Source organism: Chaetura pelagica, unplaced genomic scaffold (genome assembly GCF_000747805.2).
Source record: "Chaetura pelagica isolate M959 unplaced genomic scaffold, ChaPel_1.0 scaffold234, whole genome shotgun sequence".
NCBI lineage: Eukaryota > Metazoa > Chordata > Aves > Apodiformes > Apodidae > Chaetura > Chaetura pelagica.
The window spans coordinates 43,270-48,530 of NW_009952967.1; positions in this window are offsets into that span (position 1 = coordinate 43,270).

A 5,261-nucleotide genomic window follows, 5' to 3' on the forward strand; every position below is an offset into this window, starting at 1 on the left:
GGAATGAAACTCTTGTGCTCTGGGGTAAGAATATCTGCACAGGAATAACTCTGAAAAGTTGCAAACGCAAAGACCACCCCTGCTTTTACTATGAGAGTGGACATGGTGCATCCTCAGGGTGGTAGGAAAAGAAAACTTGCTGCCAGTTTTTGAGTTTGCTCTTAATGCTGTGAAAACTGAGCAAGGAAGAGTTAATAAAGATCTTAAATAACACAGATTTTCCTGAGTTTGGAAAGGGTGGAAGCTCCTGAGTTGCACCAGTTCTCTGTTCCGGGTTGCCAAGTGATGATTTTGTATTTGTGTTTCGGTTTGATTTACATGTGACTGTGTGAGTTACTGAATTACTCAGAGTAGTCCTGTTTAAATGTCTGCCTCACTGGTGGCATTTGAAAATCCATTTGAACTAATGCTATGGCTGTGCTAGTGGTAGCCTGAGAAAGAGTTTTCCCTCTTTTATGCTTTATGAAGAAGTTGTAGAAGTTACTGTGCCTTGGAACAGACATTTTTCTGGGCTTATTATGTTCTCTCACTAAAAAGCAGAGATGACACAAATCTTCGGTCTTTTCAATCTAAGCAGGAGACTCTTCCTAAAAGCATCAAAGGGGAAGATTTTTTAGTCATGCTACTTACAGCTTTGGTTTTTCAGTCAGCTACAGCCTTTGAGAGGCTCCCATGAGGAGTCTCCAGAAGGGACATGTCTGAAAAAAAAAAAAAAAATACATTTCTGTTGAGCAGTGAGACCTGGAGCCCTTCTGTCCTTGGACCTCCATGAGGTCTTCTGCAGAGCCATTGCCTCTGATGAGAAATTAAGATGAAATCTGGTCTGAAAACTTTCTCTAAGTCTCAAATTCTTGCTTGTGGTGATGTACAGGGTGTTGTAGGCTTGACACTGAACACTGCTTTGCAGTAGGACAGAATTATATGACATTTGAAAGGGACCTTGGCAGGGTACTATAGCTGAGGGTAAATAACCTATACCTCTTATTTGGGGGGGGAAGTCAAGAACTGAAATCAAAAAGCATTTAGAGCGTGTTTGTTGTGGCTTCTAATGTAAAATTCCTGGTGCATCTCAAACTCTGGAGTATGGAGGGAGAGGGATTTCAGCAGCTGCTGATTCCTCTCCAGTTTCAGGACAGTGAAGTTGGTGTGAAGGCCCCTTAGGATGTACTGTTTCTTGAGCTGGTGAGATATCCCAGTTCAGCTCACTGTAGAATATAAAGCTAACTTCAGTTTGTGTCACCCTTTCTCAGCAGTGCTTACACAGAGATAAATGCTAGATACTGGAGAGTATCTAGCATTCTCTCTTCAAATACTTTCCTTTTCTGGGCTCTGCATTTTGTATTCTAGATTTGTGAAATGCAAATAATTCAGCTGTCAGCCTGTCCGTGAAAACTGGAGGTTAGGTTTTCCATCAGCATTGTGTTTTAAAGTGGACTTCAAAGGGTTTTTGTGTCTGTCTCTTCAAAAGAAGAAAATATCTATTTTTTTATTGGCATGCAAATACCACAAAGTGTAATTTTTTGAGCTTAATCTGTTCAGCTGAATTGTATTGATTGCATGATTGCGTTTCCAAAACCATTTTTTTGTTTTAGTTAGAAAAAAGTTAATCTGCACAAATAAGTGACTTTATATTTTAATATTTGGTGCTGAGGTTATGAACCAAGTTTGGCTTGAAATTACTCTCTTTCTCCCAAAAAAACCCGTTAATGTTTTGTTGCATCCTCTGGGGCAGCAGTACCTGGTCCTGCAGTCGTTCACTGACACAATCATTGCTGGCACTTGGCACGATCCTGATCAGTGCTTGCTGAAGCCAAAGCATACTTTATCCACTCAGGCTGACATTAAGATGATTAAATAAATGAATGAATTGTACTGTCACCAAATTCCCATTCTGGCAGCTGAAGAATATGTGAATTTTATAGCCGAGACCTCTGTCCAGAATGTCTTATTGAATGGCCTGGATGTCAGGAGGGGGAGCAGTCAGCAAAACGCTTTCTAGTAAAATGTATGTGCCTTAATGAAAATGGTGGTGTAAAAGCCTGAATTACCACACATCTGATCATCCAAGATGAGTATTAATCAACCTGTGAAGGGTATGTAGAGAGAAACTGGAGCACAACAATAAAACAAGGGAGTGGGAGAGAACTGAAGAGGGATGCAGAGGTGTTTCTCCAGTGGCAATGCAGGTCAGTCTTGCTGTTTGAAAAGGGTTGTTTGGGGGAATAATGCCAAGCTGGGAGGTGTTGAAAGCAGGGATAATTCTTGGTCTCTATCAGGGAGTTTGAGGTCTTGCTGGTTGAGATGAAATGTTAAAAAGTCACTCAGGGTTTGAAAGGTCTTGGAGAAGTCTGCTGAACTTCCACCTCTGGGAGGAGAAGGTTGAAAATGCTTTTTCAGAGGAGGAGAGTTGACTTGTCAGGCTTGGGTTGCTTTTTCTTGTCGTCTGATTCCATCCATGTTTTTATTACGTTGCGTGTAAGGTGGTGTTTTTGCTTAGGAATAGAGGACTTAGAAGATCTGTAGCATCCGCACTTGCTGCAGGTGGGTCAAAAATGTCACTGAATTGTGAAGGAAAAAAGCGGAAGTGTGTTTTGATCAGGTGATTTTGGTGAACTGTGCAGTTGCACATCTGCAAGCTGCTTGTGCTGCAGCCCCAAACAATATCAGGGATGCTCTGCACTACGAATACCTTCAAGTCTTTAATTTGGTCCATTTCTGTTCTGAAGCGTAGCAAAACATCAGTGTTTAAGACCAAATTCAGTGCTTTCATATTGGAGCAAATCCTTCTCTTAGCCTTCTCTTCCACCCCATACCTTGGTTATTAATCTGCTGAAAGGTTGCTAAACTAGCACTGGTAGCCAGTGTGGTCCTCAGTGCATCCTTTTTCAGGTTTTAATGGGTGATGTCACTCATGGCCATGGTGATAATGAAAGCCAAGTGGATGGGTCATGTTTGTAGGTGATGAAGTTAATAATCGCTGAAGACCTGCTATGAACACAGCGATACTGCAGTCTGAAATCAGCAAAACTGGGACTTTATTGATCAGAAAATGGGCAGTCCTGCCTCCTTAGGTGCCCAGAGCATCCCACTGATTGCAGTGTCCCATGAGCAACCAGAAGGCAGGGACAGGTCCTGAAATTGCCATTTCTTTTCCCTCTGGGATAGCACATCAGGTGCATCTGTGCAGGGTTACTCAGCCCTCTTTGTGCACGAAGGAGCAAGATGGTGCTTGGGAATCTTCCTTGGTGACCAAGAGCAGCAGATTCAGCCTCCCTGTGTTTTACCTCTGTGTGTGCGGCCCTGATTCACCAGGCAGAGCTAATAGAAGGAAAACCAGCCTGTCTTTAAATGAGAAATGCTCTGAGACTGATGTACTGCTCATCTTCAGGCTCAGCTGGGATAAATATATCGATGCTATTACTTTTTCTTCGAGCACCCTGTGGAGAGGTATGTGTAAAGTGTGCAACTGAGAGTCCTTATGAGGAAAAATGGAAGGTGTGGAGGATTGGACCAAGGAGACCCAGAGCTCCCATCCAGCTTACATCCCTCTATGACCTAGGTTTCCTCTGCAGCAGTGGAATATGCATCGTGCTGTCTCCCCTAGGTCCCCGTTTCTCACAATTTCATTTTGTATGACATGGGATTTTAACTCGGGAGAAGTCAGAAGCTCTGCATGTGGCAAGAGAGTATTTACAATTTTCATTTCATTTTGATAAACCACTGAAATAAAGATTATGGCGGGGGGGAACCACGAGGCGTTACAAAACTGGGAGTTGAAATGAGTGTTAATGCTCTTGAGAAGTGTACTTCTGGAATTGGTTGCTTGGCTGGTGGAAGGACCATCAGTCTGGGTGACGATACTGCTGTCACTGCCCTGCTTCCTGACAGATTGACCAGCAGAGCATTGCATTTTTCCATGAAGTCACAGCATGAAGTATTAGAGACACAGTAGGAAACGTAGCTGAGTGAATGAGACAGTAAACTGCAAAGCTGTTTGATAACTCGTGCTTATCATACAGACAGAAAGTCTGGCTTGGAAGAAAGCTGCTGTAGGGTCCCAAACCCCCAGGGATGCAAGCAGCTGCTGTCCTTGTAAAGAGGAGGTGTGTGTGGGTTGTAGCCTTTTAAGCTTAGTTGTGGGTTTAGGGTACAAAGTTTTGAAGGGAGTGGGCTGAGGGAGTTCAGTGTCAATGGCATGCATAGGAAGCTGAAAATAAGTAAGCTGGCTTTTAATACGTTACAGAAATTTAGACTCTGAAAATTGCCATGAACCAGTGCTGTGTTGGGAACTTTGTTTTTACAAAACGAGGGAAAAAAGATTCTCTCAGATAATTGCCGGTGCTAAAAAGAAGCTGGAGATGTAAGGTTTTACTTTATTAATTCAGTATGAGGGAAGGTGGACTGTGGTCACACAGAAGTTTGTTCCAGGCTGTGGGCTGAATAAAGGCTGAGTAAAAGTTTGGCAATCTTGCTCTGCTTGGTTTCCTCCTGTTCTGCCTTCCTCCCTATGCCTGTAGTTACCTCATCTGGCCCTCTCCACTTTCTGTATTTGGACTTTAATGTTCTTAACTGGTTGTGTGTTTGTAGGATAAACTCAGTGTAGAAATAACCGTGTTTGTGTTAAGTAACTGAAGGAAAAAACCAAACTCGCAAAGCAAACAGTCCCAATCACAGGGGCTTGGGAATAGAGGAATTACTGGGTCAGGTCAGTGTTTGCTGTCCTCCCCAGGCACAACACCAGCAGCTCCACACACAACCCAGACCCCGACTTGTGTTTATCAGGTTATTTATCAGGTTACCTCAGAGCAGCAGGCAGACAGTGCTGCACAGGTCAGGGCCTCACTGCGAGCATGTGCCTGGCTGGTATCAGGCCAGAAACTGCTGTTTCAGCTGCTAATCAGGGGGCATAAATATGCTAACTTTGGGGATATTCGTTTTCTTTGAAGTGTGATTCAGTTTGTGCGAGATACTTTGTGGTTTGGATACTGTGGTGTGAATTGTTTTAAGCTCAATGATTGAAATATGGAAGTGTTTTACAATAAATACGATACCTACTGTATTGATAGTTGTTGTACAGAGTGTGGGAGGTCAAAGATGGGTATGGCTTTAGCTCTGCTGTCTTGGCTGTGACATTTTATTAAAAACACCATATTTTTCTGGATGTGCATGGGCATCTGATGCGCTCAAAGGCCTGGAGGACATCCAAAGAGCCATACCTGTTAGTTTTGGAATACACCTAGTTTAGTGTGAGGTGTCCCTGC